The sequence below is a fragment of the Pinus tabuliformis genome, chromosome J (assembly GCF_031772625.1).
Source record: "Pinus tabuliformis cultivar Carrire ecotype Pingquan chromosome J, CPIR1, whole genome shotgun sequence".
In the NCBI taxonomy this organism is placed as follows: Eukaryota; Viridiplantae; Streptophyta; class Pinopsida; order Pinales; family Pinaceae; genus Pinus; species Pinus tabuliformis.
The window spans coordinates 1,468,539,148-1,468,560,759 of record NC_142295.1 but is presented as its reverse complement, the minus strand read 5'-3'; the positions used below and the strand labels follow the sequence as shown (position 1 = coordinate 1,468,560,759).

General features: G+C 36.1%; 1 pseudogene; it reads right to left on the bottom strand.

The window, feature by feature from the left end:
• Positions 1–939: 939 nt before the first annotated feature.
• Positions 940–21,612, bottom strand: part of LOC149232906 (cyclin-dependent kinase B1-1-like) — a 31,213-nt pseudogene continuing 10,540 nt past the window's right edge.

Sequence of the window (21,612 nt, the reverse complement as noted above, 5' to 3'; positions counted from 1 at the left end):
TAAAAATAACAAAAAACAATTATTATATTGAAATTTATAATTAAGAGTTAATAATACAATAAGGACACAAGTGACATGAAATACCTATTCTTTTTAAATAAGTTATAATAAATTTAACTCTATTCCAATAATGGAAAAACTTATCCTAATAAATTTATCAACAAATTTATCTCAATTATTTATAAATGACATCTAACTCTACAAACACTATTTAATTCATCATCTAAAACCATGTTACATAATATGAATAATGTCTAACTTCATAAATACTATTGACTCATCACTTAAAACCATGTTACATGCAATATAAGTCTTGAACCATTCTAAAAAATATATAGGTCATAAACTAATACCAAGTGAATGCAATTTTAGCTTTTGAACCATTATAAAAAAATACAGATAGGTTACAACCATTACAAGTAAATGGAATTTTAGCTATTGAGTCATTATAAAAAATACCTATAGTTATGAATCATTAACAAGTAAATGCAGTCTTACATGATAAACTAGAGAAAAAAATGTAATTACCTTTTATTTATATACATGTAATCAAAAATAATAAGATCTTGATGGAAACAATTATGTATGTCGCATATCACTTTCAAAGATTTCCTCTTTTGAAAGAGAATCTATTCAAATTTGAATGTCGTATCTTACAACCACCGATATGTAAAATTTATGGAAACATACAAGTACTAACATATCACACAAAATTTGGGAAAGGAAATTCAAAATAAATTTGATCATGATGAGTGAGAAATATTTGTCATAATTGAACAAATCAATGAAATATTGAGTACCATAAACTACAACCATAACATCTGTTTTCCTTTCCAAACAGACGATGTAATATCCAGTGTAGATAAAAAGAAATTAATTGTTGAAAATACTTGTTCAAAATGACTTTGTTAACAAACATAAACACTGATATATGAAAACTCATAATTGGGTCTTTTCTACATCATCAAAATAAGGATGATTCAACATTGCCTTTGTTGAAATTCTATTTGCGGGATTGCATTGCAACATTTTCTGCAAAACATTATCAAATTTGTCACTGTCTTAATATGTTCAATGGGAATAAGACTTTAAAATATCAGGGGTTTGAAAGATAACGAAGAACATACACGGAGAAGATCAAGACTACTACAAGATAAATTTGGAACTTGCGAAGCGAGGCTCATAGGATTCCATTTAGGATATTCATGCCAATCTTAAGACTTTTAACTCCAGGCCACATTTGCTTATTAGGGGTTCCAAACAACCTTTCCATCATAAATGTAATTGAAGTGTGATTTAATGAGATTCAAGGCAGTTAATTTTTTTTTTCCAAACCACTTCACAACCATACTTGAATATATAAATTACTTGTTCCATTTCTGAATCCCCACTGAAAAGTAGTCATCCTCTCACCATTTCAGCTAAAAATATCAAGACAAAAAGTTGTATATCAATTCCATTTCTTGGAAGCAAAATTGGGAATAATTATGACAACAGAAACACCCTTCTAAATATTTCTTCACTCACTGAAAATACATCTGATAGACCAAATATCTACAAGAGTGGAATAGAGGGTGGATCCCAACAATATCTCTGGGGCCCTATACCATAGGGTGATAATCTGCAAATATACAGATAGGATGTTATATAAAACTTTTAACTAATAAAAAACAACTTAAATAACATGAAAACAAATGAGGCCCATGTTCGGACAGGAAAAAGGTATGATTTCCCTTCATAAAATCCTTCATTTATCATTCATCCTTATACGATTATCTCCATTTATATATTAAAATGAGGGAAATATCGGCTAAAGTTGGATGGAACTATTTGGTGATAGAATAGGAAAATTTAGTATGAAAAATTGATTCTTTGCTATCTTTGTATGCAAAGATGTGGATTGGGAAAAAGCTGTTTAGTTGGCAGAAGAACACGAGACCATAAAAGGGAAAAGCTACAACGTTTTGTGCAAACAAGGAAGCGAAATATCAGTTCTAACATTCCTATTTTATCACATGATCATATTTTATATTGCGAAATCCTCAAGATCCCCTCATCTTGAGGATTCACTTTTATCTAGTTTCTCTCTTATGTGTTATATAGGGTTGAAAGACAATTAGAGATAGTTCAGACTTTTGATAATTTGTAATTATTATTTTTGGAAACATATGTGTTGTTATATTATTGACTCTACCATTTGTTACTTGAAATTAATGAAATAAGGTTGTGTTTGATACATCTTTGTATTCTGAGTTCTTATTAAGCAGAGGATTCTAGCAACTCTAGGTCCAGTCACAAGAAGTTCCACTAGTACTTTGTGTTATAGTTTTATATTTAGTCTTGGTTATTGATTTAATGTTTAGTTATTTCATTTATCATGAATTTTTATGATATTGATTCATACTGCCGTTCAATTAGATTTGGAGTGAAGCCATTAGATATACTTAAAGTAATGCCTTGATTGGAATGAGTTAATTCATGTTGATAGTAGATTTTTGCTCATTTGAATAGATGTTATCATAGATCTTGAGAGATAAGACTAATTAGCTTCTATATATTGCAATATACATCATTTGCTATTTAGGAATCCTTTATCGTTATTTGCTATTCAATTACTATTTGTTGATTGCTGATCATTTACTGTTGTTGTTCAATTGGGAAACATAGATTGATTTAGGTTGTTATAGATTCACAATGCTGATTCAATAGTTATAGTTTCTTTACTTGGTTGAGTATGATTAGTCTTAAGTTTATTTGAATGATTCTAAGTGTAATTCTTATTTTCATTCAGTTTCAACTGATTTCGGAACAAGTTGCATAGAATTGTAGAGTGTGTCAAAGATTATTTCTTCCATAGATAGTTATTTTTAGAATTGTGTGAATTGAATTGAAGAGTTAGCGTTTAGTGATTGCAACAATTCATCATTAGATAACCTCTAGATTCAATACAAATACTGTGGTGGCACTCTTGAGATGAAAAGACTTACCTCGGGTTGACAACTAATGTAGGGATTAAGATTGCCTATAAAAAGACATCTTAGTGACCCAGCAACCCACTTTATAGAATGAGAGAGAATTTCATGACAAAGCTCATGGGTGTAACTCTTCAAAGGCACACTTAATTACCTTACAAGTCCCAGATTTACAATTTTAAGTAGGCCTTTACTCTTTTCAACCAAAATATTTTGTGGTTTTATATCCCTGAAGAAAATAAATTCATGACAATCTTACTAAGTAATTTGAGCTCATAGAACCCCAAAGGTTTAAATTCAAAAATCCTAATTTTTGTCATTTCATAACACAATATAAATGAATGAAGAAGTTAAAGATAGAATTTTAATATGCACAACTCATAATTTTTCACATGTGCATCACACCATGGGAGAGACAATGAACTACTCCCTTGCATAGTTGATACATGAAACTCTGTACTCCAACAACCATATACAAAAATTAGAAACCTATCTTTGCAAAAATATCAATGCAATGGAATAATGAGAATGAAAGAATAGAAAAAAATACCTTAATAATGTTTGGTGGGAGAGGACGATGATAGTCCAATAATGTTTTGAGATATGTATCAAGGTACTTGAATGTTTTGAAGAGTTTGGTATCTACGAATAAATACTAATTCCCTAGATAAGTAGCTATATCTAGAACAACAGTTTAAAGTGTTTTAGACTTTTCCTATAAGAAATAGATAAGATGAGAAGATAGGAGACCTACTTGTTGTTCTGCTTTCCTCTCATCTCCCTTGTATTGATTCTGTCATTCCTTCTTTTAATTAATCCACTTGAGAAGTACCGTGTAAACACAACAGAAGACAAATAACTGATCAAAGCATACGATCTATTGAATATAAGTGAAAGGAATCAGATACAATTCACACACATAATCATTATGAAAAAATACAAACATATGGGAAATAGGTTCAAACACTTTATTAGATAGAAGAAGGAATTACAACCATTGGTGTCCAATTCAAATCCATTCCTCTAGCTTGTATCCCATCCACATAACATCAAAAGCATGACAAAATTATAGCATCACAATACTTGCTTCAAAGCCAAATCTCATAGCAGCATTATCTCCAACACATGATCGCTTAGATGAGTGGTCAATTTATAGGAAGATGAAGGAGTTTTTTTCATTAATGGTGGCATTGAATGGCCTTCCATAGTTATAATTAGTTCCATGGAGGAAGGGATGAGAGGATAGGATGCACCTTAACTCATTCCTCATCCATTTTCGAGCTCACAAGAGTTGATAAGTGAGGGAACCTTCTAGATGAATCCAAAAGATAAGAATATTCCACAAACCCTATGTGAATTTCCCTCATTTTCACCCAACGTAGCTGAAAGGAAGCCTAAGTGCTCTTCAGAGCACCCTAGCAGTGGACTCAACTACTTTGTAGCGCACCGTCATAAGGGATTACCTGGCTGGTCCCTCTAGTGGCTATTTTTTGATGTCTTCAAGTCATGAAACTATCTGGGAAGGAGGAATTCAAAGGGGTGACTAGTTTAGGGCATTAAACAAGTGAATTTATGGTTTTATGAGCCATAAAACATTAATCTGGATGTTGGGATTTGATGTGCCAAAATGGATCTGTAATAGCTACCCCCTAAAGCATGAAGTTGGAAAAATGCCAATGTCGAATGAAATGATTTATGATGTGATGGGGAGGTATCAAAGTGGAAGGTGACATGTATCGATTACAATACATATACCATGATATTTGATTTTACATGAATTGGTGAGGGAAGGCATACCCATGCTCAACTTATAAAGTTCCATTACATGTACATAAATAGTCATCTACAGATATATACGCATGAATGGAATGACCATCAATGTAAAGCCATTGTACATATGATTTAGTACTCTTGAAATCGTAGCCCGAATGGATGAAACAAGATCTAGGGTCTTCTATCTCGTTCAACTGTTTGTTCAAGTACGAGTCTAACCATGTGAATATGTGATCTGAAGTCAAACATGGGAAGACACCATCTGATTACCAGCTAATGATGTAAGATGTTAATAGATGCGAGAGAAATCACCGATAATGATAATGATCCTCAAGTTACTACAACACATTCTGCATGGTGTGAATGGATGATTTGATGTCGAACACCATACAAAGTCTTACGGTCAAAGACCATTGATGTACGCCTGTCACCGGAAGCGAGAAAACTGCCATTGATGCATGCAAGCTTCAAGGTACTAAATGGGTGTTTCTAAGTCAACTTCTTGGATAATGAGATGTTGTCAACAAGAAGCAACTCATTGTAGGAGGGTCTTGATGTATCCCACATCAATGACACGAAATAAGTGTAGTGATTTTGGAGATGGAATTTGACTGAAAACATAAGGTTCTGGAATGGCGGTCATGAAAATGAAGGTTCATGGTATTGCAAAGGATGAATTTTGACTGAATAACTTCTCATGAACATGTTAGTGACACTAAAGTGAATTGGTAGCATTTACCCAAAACAAAATAATGTCTAGTATGATATACCAATGGTGTGATAACCATCAAGCTAATAATGCAACCCAAATAGTCACGGTGTTGGAGTGAAAGTGTCATGTTCAAGAGAAACCTGCTACCATAAAGTGGTTTTCCCCTTTTCCCATTTTCCTCAGTCATTGCTGACTAGTACCTCTTTATTTTTATCAAGATTGAGGAGGATAACATATACTTGTTGTATAAGCTTACCCTTCGAGCGAATCCATCGCAATTTCATGTTTAATGAGTCTAGCAAAGGTGAAACTCGGTCTTATCTAGATGGACAAGTTTGTCGCTATTTGATGTTTTTAACGAGATTAACGACAAAGATAACTCAGTCCTTTTCATGTTTAGAGAGTTTGAAAAGGGACGAAGAGAAAACTCCACAAGTTCTTTTTCATAAATTAATCTCTCAAGCCCGAAAATGCGTAAAGTAATATAAGAGAGATTTCGTTTCCAATTCGCTAACGAGTTGAAAAGGACAAGCGCTCAGCAATATTTTCATGTTTAGAGAGTATGAAAAGAGCTTAAAGAGGACTCCACTTTGAGGAATGAGTGGTGTCTATGATAGCAACTGGTTCCGGCGATGTTGGAGCTTCTCAAAACATGTTGATTTATGTGAAGAGGCTAGCTAATAAGACCACTCATTGCAACTATTCCTCAAAAAGGGTAAAACAACCAGGTGAAAGCGTATGATCGACCGAAGGGATGGTGGAGATGGGATGAAAAGAACCAAAGCTCATCTAATGAAAGAGGCTTATATAATGGTAATTACGAGGGTTAAAATGGAGAGGGTTCATTTTTACACAAGCTTGAACTATTCTTGGATTCAGTTTCATGTTTACACAAGCTTGAAATGACAAACTATGGTTGGATTCAATCTCATTTTTACACAAGATTGAAATGAAGAACTATGCTTGAAATTATTTTACATGCCCCGAGTATGATGGAAGGGAGAGTCTCATGTAACCAGATGGAAGTCACTGCGGTGAAGCAGAACGGTTATCCAACACGTTTTTGGCTTCGTCTAGATAGGGATAAAGGTGAATGGGGTGATTCCCTTCACATAACCTACAGGGAATCTTAACTTTACCATTAGGTGCATGGCCCCCAATATTCTTTACATTCACCTAAGTAGACTACTTGTGGCTATTAGGTGGATGGAATGAAGGTTCTTTTACGAGATCAAGTGAAAGACTCAACTGGGATTTTACGAGATCTAATCAAAGACTTGACTTGGAACTTGGGGTGATTCCATATTTCATCCTTTAACAAGCTTGACACAAGAGAAGGAACTATTCTCATAGACCCTTGTTTCATTTTTTAATTAGGTTGACACAAGACAACGAACTATCATCGTGTTCCTTGTTTCATTTTTTAATGAGGTTGACACAAGACAATGAACAATCCTCGTTTTCCTTGTTTCATTTTTTAACGAGGTTGACACAAGACAAAGAACTATCCTCATGGACCTGTTTCTTTTTTAATGAGGTTGACATAGTAAAATAACTATCCTCATGGACCTGTTTCAATTTTTTAATGAGGTTGACATAGTAAAAGAACTATCCTCATGGACCTGTTTCATTCTTTTAATAAGGTTGACACAATAAAAGAACTATCCTCATGGACTTGTTTCATTTTTTAATGAGGTTAACACAAGACAAGGAACTGTCCTCGTTTTCCTTATTTCATTTTTTAACGAGGTTGACATAGGATAGGGAACTGTCCTCATTTCCTTCGATCAAAATTCATAATAGGTCATGAATGAGAGATCTGGTTTCAATGCCCCCAGTACATGATGTACAACATCACCGAATTGATCGTCAGTTGATGTAGGTATGGAATGGGTTGCCACATAATTAACCCATGGTGGGGATGATACCATTGGTACAAAAGGACAACTTAGGGAAGATGGTTGACTAGAAGCCATATTTGGATTGGGAAATGAAAGTTAGTCGATGGTGACAATTCTGCCTTCATGCAGAAAACAAATCACTCAAAAGAGTGTTGAAACAATAGCTCCCATGTCATAAACATAGTCACACCCTAGAAGTAAATTGTAATCTAAAGGGTCTAGGACTACCATCAAATTTAGATAAAATATTTTTCCTCCCAAAGTAATAGGTAACTAAGGGAGGATCCCTAATGGTTAACTAGTCCCTATGTTAAAAGCCAACAGATTCTGGGTAACAGACACAAGTGGCAATGAACCGAGTGCTTGCCAAGCAATTGAGGAAAGGATACTCATAGATGCACCTTCATATATAATAGTGCCATATACAATCATATTACAAAACTGTACTATAATCTGGAAAGGCACATAAGAAGGAAGACGAAATCCTACCAGTCGATTCCAATCAAAGGAAGTGACCATACTACTTGGAGGGGGTACCGTAGAAACAGGAGAATTAACCCCTTGAGTTACAAGAATGAGAAGATTTTCCTCATGTCTTGATGGAACAATAGGATAGGCCCCAAGCTCATTTGAATCTAAAGAAATGAAAAGAACCTAAGTGGTATCATATTCACTCTCTTTAGGAAAGGTACGATTAAATGAAGGTGAAATTGGGTCAATTGTTTCCTCAACCTGTTGATTTGGGTCAGGTATAGACTCATAGGATTCACTTTCAGAGAGAGTGGGTTTGACTGACGGTTGATTTGAGTCAGTCAATTCATCAACTAGTGAAGGATTAAGGGAGAGTTTCCTGCAACCAGATGGAAGTCACTGCGGTGAAGACCATTCTTCTAAGATCTGAGGAATATCAAGACAATTTCAAAGAAGATGGTCTCCCACACAAAGTTTGCATGGATATTGAACTTTGTGAGGATTAATGGGAGGTTTTTCATCAGATGTTGCATTCAAAGCAATGGTTGTTTGGTTTCCCCTCTGCTGAGTTTGATTCTTCTTCTTCTTCTTCCCTTTCCTCTTCCTCTTATCGACCTAGTTACTAGTACCAATACTTTCACCAGGCGAAGAGGAAGAAGGGGAGGAAGAAATAACCGAGGATGAAGAAAAAGGGTCAACTTTATGATCAATTGGAAGTTTATTTTGTTTAGTTGGAGGAGTACTCAATTGTGGAGAAATCACAAAATTTTGAACTAAGGAGGTTGAAAACAACCATACTGGCAAGCCAATGGTAAATCCCGGAAGGGACAATGTAGCCATATATGGAGCACCAATATTTCCAAAAAGAGGAAAAGGGCTAGAATTCCCATCAAAAGGAATTCCTTGATTGGTGGACTCGAGATTTGTCGCCATATGTTTCAACCTAAGATCAACTAAGGAATGAGTGTGGAGGATGTTATCCATGGTCAATTAATTTTATTTTAATCAAAGTAACATAACAAAACAAAAGAGGGATAATCTAGGAAAAAGGTTTACCAAGCAACTGTGAACTGCATCATACCTCTTGGTGAACCAAGAAGTATGGGTAGGAAATCTCCTCGTATGATGTGTTCAGTGTATCATAGCGTCAGCTGACTTGGTTACCTAAGGATAGATAGCAATCTAGTTTTGTCGTTCCATATATAATCGAAAGTATGTGGAGGCCCAATTCATATAAGTGCTATCTAATTCAAAACTACACAGTGAGAGCATTCCCATATACTTTACGTACTGTAACACTGTGACCCAAAGGTATTTGGATGAGCTACGAGATAGTCACGTACATGGAATGAGGCATCACACTCGAGATGTATTGTAGAAAATTTAGTGACAACTACTTTGTTTTACGATGCTTGAACACATCTCTAGTCGAGAACCACTAAATGTTTTTCGTTAGGTGACAATTCTCCATTAGGTAAATTCAGATAAATTTTAAGTTGATCTCCTTTAGAATTTTCCTTTCAAGGTTCACTATGTGATGTATGTTTGCAATTCCTAAAATGCAACTAAGATGATAAGCATTCTTTCCATTCAATTGAACAATGAAAATCCTTAGCTAGTAGGGATAGAGCAATCAGATTTTTGAGAAAGAGCAGAGAGCACATCTAATGCAATTTCCCTAGCTATTCCTTTCAAGAATTCACAAACTACAATATGAATGACGCAGGTTTTTCTTTTCAAATCTCTTAATATTATGATGAAAAAAAAGGAAATATGCACATACAATCAATCAATCTTTCATAAGAATGAAGACTTTTACGATACTTCTAATTCAAAGGAAGAGAAGACTTTATGACACTTTCTTTCGAATGAAATTTAATCAACTATATTCTAACTTTGACTGTAGACAGATAATGGCAAAGAAAACATCAAAGAAACATTGATCAATCAAATCAAAGTAGGACTAGAAAAGGAGATAAAAACTTGTTCTTTGAGACATAACATTCATTGATCAATCAGTAAGAAAACAAGAAGAGAAAAGTTGGCAAAAAACACATTCCAAAGGTGAAAATTTTCCCTAAGGTGGATCAATGCAGGTCAAAGAAGGGCTAACTGCACTACAGAGCACTATCTGTCACTCAATGGTGCTCTGCAGAGTACTATCCCCTGACCAAGCCTGAGCTGATCCCTAAGAGGCCACTCAAGAGTCATCTAACCTCAAATTTTGACCAAAATTCAATGCAAAAGAGCTGAAATACAGTTAATGAACACAAGTAGGGTATACAAGAATGTCTTAGGAGGTGAATAAGCTACTAGGAAAAGTGATATTTTCTCCCTAGTGTGGTCATCAATTTGTTTTGGAGAATTTGGTATCTACGGATAAGTACTAATTCCCTAGATAAGTAGCTATATCTAGAACAACAGTTTAAAGTGTTTTAGACTTTTCCTATAAGCAATAGATAAGATGAGAAGATAGGAGACCTACTTGTAGTTCTAATTTCCTCTCATCTCCCTTGTATTGATTCCATCGCTCCTTCCTGTACTTTATCCACTTGAGAAGTACCCTGTAAACACAACAGAAGATAAAAAACGGATCAAAGAATACAATCTATTGAATATAAGTGAAAGGAATCAGATACAATTCACACACATGAGCATTATGAAAAAATAAAAACATATGGGAAAAGGTTTCAAACACTTTATTAGATAGAATATGGAATTACAACCCCTGGTGTCTGATTCAATGCCATTCCTCCAACTTGGATCCCATCCACATCACATCAAAAGCATGACAAACTTATAGCATCACAATACTTGCTTCAAATCCAAATCTCATAGCAGCATTATCTCCTTACAATTCAACATAATCCAGCCCCTGATCACTTAGATGAGTGGTCAATTTATACAAAGATGAAGGAGCTTTTGTCATTAATGGTGGCATTGAATGGCCATTCGTAGTTAGAATTAGTTCCATGGAGGAAGGGATGAGAGGATAGGATGCACCTTAATTCATTCCTCATCCATTTTCGAGCTCATAGGAGTTGATAAGTGAGGGAACCTTCTAGATGATTCCAAAAGATAAGAATATTCCCCAAACCCTACATGAATTTCACTCATTCTCGCCCAATGTAGGTGAAAGGAAGCCTAAGTGATCTACAGATCACCCTAGCAGTGGAGTCAACTACTTTGCAGCGCACCCTCATAAGGGCTTACCTTCGCTGGTCTCTCTACAGGCTATTTCTAGATGTCTTCAAGTCATGAAACTGTTTGGGAAGGAGGCATTCAAAGGCATGAGTTGTTTAGGGCATGAAACAATTGAATTTAGGGTTTGATGAGCCCTAAAACATAGATCTGGATGTTGGGATTTAATGTGCCAAAATGGAACTGTAACATCAAAAACAAGGTATAGATATGATTTTCCATTCTTCATCACATTATCCACACAAAGAAACCTGAAATTCCCAATATAACTCCTTGTTAAACAAGTAATTTAGAATTATATTGAGGCCCAATGTTGAAATCACATTATAACTAAGGTAATGATTAAATAAAATTAAAGGAAGATCAGTGAACCTTGGGAGAACGACCTTTATAGATGAAATCATAAAAAGAGGAGAGTCTCAAGCATGATTAGGATTCTAGGCTATACATGGAGAAAGTTATACTATTATCCCTCATGTAGCAGGCTCACCATCTGTAGTTCATACTAAGATTCAAAGGCAAGTAGGAGGATAAGAACAGAGTTTTCAAGCTACAACAAGTTTACACTCTGATCCTCTACAAGAGGGAACATCTTGTAACTTAAGAGAAGGAAAATAAGAAACTAGTGGGGCTGCTAAAGTAGAACCATAGCTATCTGAACAAGGGTTTCCTGAGATTCCAGACCTAGGAAGTGGTGTAAAACCAGCTCGGATTGCTAATTCTTTGCTTACTCTAGAAACACCCCTTGAAATCCTCGAAGATTATTGTCACATCTTTGATCAAATGGCAAATCAGCCACCCAAGGCCAAAACTCGACATTAGAGTACCCCATAGTCGACCAGGTGGCTAATTCCCCTATGAAGGCTATTCCTTTACAGAGCATCCCAACCTTCCATGGGATGATGACAGAGGATCCTGGTGCTTTCCTGTTTGAGTTTGATGTCCCCTGTAGAGGGTATGACTATACCACTGACCCCCAAAAGTTGAAACTATTCACTTCCACTCTAAGATGGTTTATGGGTCTAGGTGGGAGAATCATCAATTCTTGGGATGAAATGAAAACATCCTTCCTCAAAAGATACTAGGACTTTTGTAAAACTATGGAACTAAAAGATGAGATTTTCAAGATGACTGCAAAATATAATGAAACACTGGAAGAATATGTAGAACAATTTAATTATAATTTACAGAGGTCTCCACACACTGGCCTATTAAAAGAAGTTCTAAGGGATATCTTGATTAAAGGAATGAAAGAGGAATGGGTAGAAACTCTAAACTTAATGGGAAAAGGAGATATTTCTTAGGAATATTATGATGAAATTATTCGTTTGTGTATCAGGTGTTCGCGGGGAAGTAGACATATAGGAGCAGCTAGCTGAGATCCGATGAGTAGAGGAAGAAAACCACATAGTGGAGGTGTAACATGGATGGATATCGGCAACATCCTACAAGATTTTAATACAGACATCCTGGGAACTCTTACAACACAGCTGGACGTCCTACAGGCTAAACAAAATAGGCTTCAGCAAAACAAAATTTAGCCAGATTTTGCCCATGTTGTCGAAAGAAGCACAACCAACAAGAATACCCATTAGACTTGGTTCAGACATGCACCATCTGTACTAGAGATCACAACACTAAACAATTTCCATCATTACCAAGGATGAAAGTAGTATTCAAAGAAGCAGAGGAAGAAACAGAACTAGTATATCTAATGAACCAATGTCGATAATGGCAAGCTAAAGCTACAGGTATGTCACAAGACACACCCCAATTCTTTGCTTCCTCATAGTTTAATTAATAGCAGAACCTTGGGGTAGCCTGGAAAGGCCAATCACCCTACCCAAATTGCCATAACCCACCATTCCCTGTGACATCTTGGACAACACAATATTTTCCAGGAAATGGCTAGCCGAATTCTCCTTTTACTCCTATTTGGCAAGACAATCCCTATCAATCCTAGTGGCCTGCTTCCACCTCTGAAAATCTCAATTGGTCTACAAATTATTAGTGACCTCTGGGATATCTAATGTACCTATGGGGATGGGCCCTCAGCCTCAATCCACACAGTCAGCTCCTTATACATTACAACAAAATTCTAAACCTCTTCTACGACCACAGTTACCAGCTCAGGCGAATCCAAATCCTAATAATAGACCAGTCCAGTTGGTACAGATCATTGAAAAACCAGAGTGTGAGATTGAGCAGAAAGAATGTAATGAGCTCAGATTGAGGTCAGGACATGTCATCACCCCTGAGGAAAACATGGACCAGCCTTGAATTGAAAATGTAACACCACTGGTACATATTCCATCACATGTATATGTTCCGCCACTTGTAAATAGTACTGAACCAAAGCAAGGGGAAGAAACTGATCAGCATGATGACCCTGAAAAACTTATAGTCACTTCTCCTCCATTCCATGAAAGGCTAACGATATCGAAACTGTTTAGCTACCCCAATTTCGATCTTGTAGGGGAACTAAAAAATTTGTGTATTAAGATCCCTCTCCTCCAGGCCATTCAAGACATTCCCATATATGCCAAAGCAATCAAAGAATTGTGTGCAAGGAAGCCTGTGAGGAAGGTAAAAACCTCACCCACTATCCATGTCATAGGAACCTTATCTGATTTACTCTTCGGAGAGGAAACTCCAATAAAGTACAAAGATCCTGGAAACCCCATAGTAACAGTTCAGATATATGGCCATTCTTTTCCAAATACGCTAGTTGACCTAGGAGCCACCATTAACATATTAACAACAGAAAATTGTCAAGCACTTGGTATTACATCCCCAGAACCAACCACCACTTTATTATAACTTGCTGACCGATGGTGGTAAGACTAGAAGGGACTTTACAAGATATCACAGTTTCTATGACTCATCAGAATATCCAGTAGATTTCCTAGTTATAAACCAAAGGAGTATGTTGGATGGGCATCCTTTGATTATAGGTCAACCTTGGTTGGCAACAAATGATGCACATATTGGCTGCCGAGAAGGAAACATGACTATTACAAAGGGGGATGCTGTAAAAAATATGGTGTTATATCCTCCTGCCAGGCCAAGTTTTCCCATTTTGAAAATATGTAAGCAGCCACCAGCATACTTGGAAGAGAGCATCTGTTCACCACTCACAATAGTGGAGGAATTGGAATTTAAATATCAAACTGAAGATGATGTTATCAAAAATTTTATAAATCAACCAGCTAATGTGAGTAATGTACAGTGTCAGATGTTGAAAGAAATCCTTGATAATGAAGCCATGGAAGATCCCCTAAAGGATACAGATGACCAACATATTTAGATGCCTGTTGTTCATAACAGCAAACCAGTTGAGATCGAGCTAGGCAGAGTTGTAAATATCAATGTTGATCTAGATAACGAACAACAACAAAAGCTTATCCAAGTATTGCAGAAAAACAAAGGGGATTTTTCCTGGGATTATCCTTATATGGAAGGGATAGACCCACAACTATGTACACACCACATTTATACGCAGAAGGATGCTCGACCAATCTGGTAGCCTTAACAGAGGTTGAACCCACACCTCAAGGATATTTTGAAAGAGGAATTACAGAAGCTACTGGATGAAAACTTTATTTATCTTATCTCGGATAGTAAATGGGTCTCCCCATTGGTGGTCATCCCTAAGAAAAATGGGAAGTGGCGTATTTATGTAGACTATCGAGAGCTAAACAAGGCAACATATAAAGATCACTTCTCCCTCCCATTCATTAATCAGGTCCTTGATACGTTGGCAGGGAAGTAGTTCTTCTCCCTTTTATACAGCTTCAATGGTTACAATCAAATTCAAATTGCCCTTGAAGACCAGGACAAAACAACATTCACCTGTAATTGGGACACATTCGCATACAAGGTAATGTCGTTTGGCTTATGAAATGCCCCAACCATGTTTTAGAGAGCTATACTAAGCATCTTTTCTGATCTAATAAATGAAGGATTGGAGGTATATATGGATGAATTTACTCCATATGGGGATGATTTTGATCAAGCATTGCAAACGCTAATAAAGGTCTTAGAATGATGCATCACTACCAGGTTATGTTTAAACAATGTCAAGTGTCACATGATGATGACCGAGGGCATGATCCTCGGACATTACATCTCTACAGCAGGAATACAAGCAGATCCAACAAAAATACAAGTAATTCTTTTACTACCTACCCCCTGCACCCAAACATAGGTACGCATTTTTCTGGGATATGCAGGTTATTATCGCAGGTTTATCAAGATTTTTTCACAGATTGCGGCACCTTTATACGCTCTAACTAGAAATGTTGATTTTAGTTGGTCTAACAAGTGTGACACCACTTTTTCAAGTTTAAAGGAACTAGTCTCAATAGCACCAATATTATGTGGACCAAACTGGGAGCTGCCTTTCCACATCTCCATGGATGCATCAGATGTAGCTATAGGTGCTGTCCTCGGCTAGGAGGAGAAAAAGAAACCTTATGCTATATATTATATTAGTAAAAATCTCACTCCTTTAGAACTCAATTATACAGTGATAGAAAAAGAATTCTTAGCTGTTATTTATGTAATAAACAAATTTAGACACCATAAAACTAGCTACCAAGTCTTTGTGTACACTGATCACTCTATCATTCAGTATCTAGCTAAGAAAACAATCACAAATGGTCAAGTAACACAATGGCTATTTCTTTTGCAAGAATTCAACATTACTATCAAAGATCATCCAAGGAAGGAAAATCCAGTTGTTGATTTTCTATCTCAAATCCTAAAGGTTAATGATCCATTGGCAGAAGATGACCCATTTCCAGATGAACACCTATTTGTCATAGCTATTAAGACCCCACGGTATGCAGATGTGGCAAATTATCTAGTAGTAGGGAAGCTACCTAAACATTTAACGGCAAGAGAAAGAAAATTGATTAGTCAGCGGAACACCCGATTCTCTTGGATAGGTGGATATCTTCTTCATACAGGGGCTGACATGTGTATATGCAGATGTATCTGCGAGGATGAGATCCATGAAATTATGAAGGCTTGCCATGATGAACCATGTGGGGGGGAATTTCGCAGACTGAAGGAGAGGACATAAGGTATTACAAATGGGCTATTATTGGCCCACTATTTTTAAGGATGCTAAAAAATATGCCTAGGCCTATGACGATTGCCAAAGGATGGGCTAGCCTGGCCAATCTGATGAAATGCCTCTACAGCCACAATTAGTCATATAACCCTTTGAGAGTTGGGCATTGGACTTCATAGGTCCATTCCATTCACCATCCAATCAGAAGGCCTATGTATTGGCAGCCACGAATTGTGTGACAAGATGGGTGGAAACAATAGATTTACTAAGAGCCACAAAGGAAGCAGTGATTAACTTTCTTTTTGGGCTATTTGTGTGGTATGGATTACCACGAGAAGTGATCATAGAACGGAGAAAGCAATTCACAGGCACAAGATTACTGCCACTCTCAAAAACCATCATATCATGCACGGGATCAATTATTTGTATCACCTGCAGGCGAACAGGCAGGTTGAAAGCACCAATAAGGTTATAGAAGTGATTCTGACCAAGATAGTGTCAACACACTGACGAGATTGGGATGCTGGATAACCAAAGGCCTTGTCGGCCTATCATACAACTTGGAGGAATACTATTGGATACTCTCCCTACCACCTTCTCTTTGGTAAAGAACCAATTTTTTCAATCGAATTCTAAATAAAGACTCTAAGGATGGCCCATGAAGTGGGTCTGGACTTAACAGAAGCCCAAACCAAGAATCTTTAGCAGATTAACAAACTAGATGAGGCTGGATTGCTTGCTTTGCAACGAGTTGCAATAATACAACAGAAAAGAGAAAAATGGCATGATAGCCTTATCAAGAAGAAAACATTTCAAAAAGGGGAATGGGCACTTTTGTATGATTCCAAATTATAGGACTTCCTGGGAAAGTTGCAAGTAATATGGCTTGGCCCTTATGAGATTCAAGAAGTACATAACAGTGGTACTCTTACCTTGACTACCATTGACAGATCTAACCATTCCTTTAAGGTAAATGGGAATCGAGTGTGCCTCCATCATCAACCACTTACCAAGGAGTCTTTCTGCGAGAAGGTATGCGAGGACCCCTCCATGCAAACTCTAGCTGCACGGAATAATAACCCAACAACTTTTCCTTTAAAAAATTGAAATTGCTCGAGAAATTTTGAATAATGTACATACCTTTGTAGGCATCACCATGTAATTATGAATTTTTTTTAGGAAGTTTCATTTTCCTCTTCCTTTTTTTTATGTTTTTGTTGTTCAAAAAATTGAACGTTTGCCACTTAATTGATTGAACAACACATTTTCCTTATGTTTTATTTTGTTGTTCAAACAATTGAACGTTTTCCGTTCAATCGATTGAACAACACATTTTTTTTTTCTTTTTCGTATTTTGCTAAACAAACAATTGAACGTTTGTTGTTCAATTGATTGAACAACACATTTTCTTTTCTTTTTTTGTTTTTTTTTCTCGATGTTCAAACAGTTGAATGTTTGCTGTTCAATTGATTGAACAAAACAATTTTCCTTCTATTTGTTTTCACTGTTCAAACCATTGAACGATTGTCATTCAATTAATTGAACAACGCATTTTTTATTATTTGTTTTCGCTGCCAACAAAATTGAACGATTGTTGTTCAATTGATTAAACAACATACTTTACTTTTTGTTTTTTGCTGTTCAAACCATTGAACAACACAGTTTGTTTTCATTGTTCAACAATTGAACTCCTTTCATTCAATTTATTAAACAACACATTTATTTTGATTTCTCTGTTTGAACAATTGAACAACTACCATTCAATTGATTGAACATCACTCTTTTTGTTTGTGATTGATTTTTCTGTGCAAATGATTGAACAATTGTCATTCAATCAATTGAACAATACTTTTTTCTATTTTGATTTTGCCGATCAAATGATTGAACGATTTCCGTTTAGTCAATTGAAAAACACCTTTTAAGAAGCTAAATTATGATTTTTTTCTCATTTTTCTCTTGATCATTATACCATTTTCTTCTTCTTTTGTATTGCAAATAAGCCCCATTTGCATTGATTTGTGGCTCTTCTAAATAAAAATGGTAATAACAATATTATTATGACTTTTAAAAGCATTTTGTTGGTTATCTTTATCCATAAGCTAATACAGTGTATCTTTACAATGATTGCCTAAACATATTTTCATTTGGACACATGATCAAATAACCCATTATCATTAATCCATGTTGGCTTATGTTGATACTCCAAAATGTATCAAACTCATTGATATAATGATAAGGGGATAGGAGTATAACACTTTCATTGGCATCTTTTTACTTCTTATGCCATCCCTGACTCTTAAGGAGCAAATGAGCCTCCCTTTTTCTACAAGAAGAATTCCAAAAGAAAAATGAAATAGCAAAATGCTTAAAAAATTGTCTAAAGAGGATAGGGGGTCTCATCATGAGCCAGCCTACCATGATCATAAGGATGTAACAGGTGACATTCCAATTTGGCTACCAACCCAAGGCAATGACCTTCTTGATAATTGATACAGGGTTACCCCGGCTTACACACACCAAATGATGCAGGGTTACCCCTGCTTACACCCATAGTATGCATGTAAAATGCATCCACACATCTATCCCAGGTATTTAACTCTCAAAGGAGTCAAATCTTCAAACCATACATGGTTAAGGCCACTTTTAGTCTCACTTAGAATGGTTCATAGACTTACCAAAGTCAAAACATTAACACATCTTTTCCTTTATAATCGGAAATTAATCGCCCTACTTTAACCCTTCTATCGAGACTCATTAACTCTTACAGACCTTCATTAACGTTTATCCACATGTATATATAACCTCCCCTCCTTAACCATTGGTTACATATAATTTAACGTACAAACACTCGTTTCCTTTATAAACCATTTATATAGGAAAACACTGCAAACATACCTTCTTTCATCTTGGTACAACCTTTGTGTAGTTATCGAGGTTTTACCTTTATTGCAATCAAAATCGACTCCCACGCATGGATTCTTTAACATTTGCTCTATCGCATCTGATATGCGAACACATAACTTTTCCAGAACACAGGAAACCCACTCCGAACACATATAGTGGATTTCAAATATTATACATTCGCCACCATAACTCCATTGGGTCTGCCCCATCCAACCATTCTACAACGCTACTCCGATCACCCAACCTCCAATCCCTCTGATCAATGATTAGTGCTTTATCGCTATCGGCGTATTGGCCCTTTTCTATTCCACTGTTGCTAGTCCTTTGGCCTCTCCGATATGTGATAAGAAATCACTTCTGGACTGTCAATCTAGACTGACGATCCAATGTCTAGGATCCATCGCATTATCGCAATTGCTCTTCTCGATGGTTGGACCCCTACTACTTCAAAGCACTGATCCAATCAATCTATCAAACCTGATAATGGTATAAGCCACTCTTTATAAAATTTCAAATCCGGATTCCAAATCTGAATGTGATTTGTGCCAGCTCTTAGTGTAAGTTGGTTTTTCCGCTTGTGGGACTTAAGCTTTGCAAATAACTCTACCAATTCAAAATTTTGCTTTGCCCCTCAGTGACACCATTTGGACCGTTGATCTTCTAGATGAAAGGGCTCCTGTGCACCACTCTTCACTTCTTTGATCATTCCTTTTACTTATAATCTACGTTTTTTTCCTCAATGTTTCTCCATGGTTCGGTTTTTTCCTTCAAGTTTCTTCAAAGGCTCCACTGCTTAACTTCCTCTGAGCTTTTCTCTTGTACAAAATCTCCCTTCGCTATTTCTCCCCAGAGCTTCACTCTGAACTTCAACTAGATTCAATGACCCATTTATGATTCCTCTGAATCATTTTGTGCCTCTGCGTATCCTTTTCAAATTATGCCTGCAACCATGTACAAAACCTACGAATTCACATGTAATGAATCCATAAATACTCATTTCACACACTTACATATCCAGGAATAAACCTATGTATATCTAAGTATAGCCAAATGATTACAATTGAGACTTCTCTATCTCTCATAGGCCTGATCTTCAACTATCAGTGGCCTCCTCTTGTGCTCTGCCCATAGGATTACATTTATGCCAGAAATTCCTGTTGAACAAATCCTGGTTCAACTCCTAAATCCTCTGAATTGACTCCTAAATCCTGTATCCACTTCTACTTCAATTAATTTCTGAAAGCTCTCTCTCATTCCTTGAATCCTGAAACTATTTTAACAGTCCTAATTGATCTCTATCTCTTTTCATTTATTCTCCACTCATGTTCTCCTTTAATTCAAGAGAATCTCCAACTTCCCTTATATCTAATTAAATCACTTAAAGGCCTAATATTACATTAACTTAAGACTTAGGAGATTACATCTAAAGATACATGAACCCCTATGTCTACTTAATTACATTTTTTCTCTTGGTTGAATGCTCCTGCATCAGACTCCCAAAGTAGAAAATATTCATGATCTCCTATTCATGTGTCTTCTGATCTTTGTCTTCCTAGATCCCATACTTTGTTTTGTAACTGCCCAAATTTCTTGTTCTTTTGTTGTTGCTGTACTTTTGCTATCTTCTGCTCCATTTTCTTCTTGTCAATCAAGTTCAAACTCTGATTGATCATGCTTCCCACTGCTACCATTTTCTTCCATTTGGACTGCTTCATCATCAGCTTCCACATCTCTTCAATATCTATCTCCAATACATCCTTGGACTGGTCCATGTTCTGCTTCTTACTTATGCCTCTTCCTTTTTGTTTCAAGTTGTTGCTACTGTCCAATAATTCTTTAAACTGGTTCTAGTTACTCTCACTTTGTAGCGGCTGGTTTACTTTTTATTCTTCTTTTGTTTTGCTTGCTCCAACTTTTTCTTTGCTTGCTTCCTCCCTATCATCCTTACCCTCTTTCATGATTATCTCTTTCTGCACTGAATCATGACTTTCCAACATTCTCTCCAGCAATTGTACATATCTGTTCCATGGATTCATTTCTTCCATATAATCTTCTCCTTTCATCTTTATTTGGCTACTCATCTATGCCAAATTTCCTCTAGCATTTGCAAAAAAGCCTACACTCACATAACACTTGTTAAAATAAAAACATAAGACTTATGTGCCTTATCTTCTTTTGGCAACAATTCAGTTTGTTGCTCTATTTCTTTCTCCTCTGTCAGTAGATCAGTATGTTGATTTGAATTCTTAAAATTATTCATGACACTGTCCACTAGTCTCTCCTCCACATCATCTGCTCTAATGATGTCTTCCTTCTCTTGTTCACTGTAGTGAACTTCTTCTTCTACAATCACACTGTCATACTCTAAATTTTCTAGCAAATATTCCAGCAATTCAATTTATTTGTGACATTTCACAAGTGTTTCATAATCACTTATGTTTCCTACATTTATACACAAATTATTAGTTTGGAAATCATAAGGTTCAACAGTCTCTACTGTTCCTTTACATATCAGCTCTTCAGACTGAACTTTATCTCCTTCTTCCACAAGAACTTGTTCCTGTGTTGTCACATCTTCACACATCCATGCATTGTTAAGTT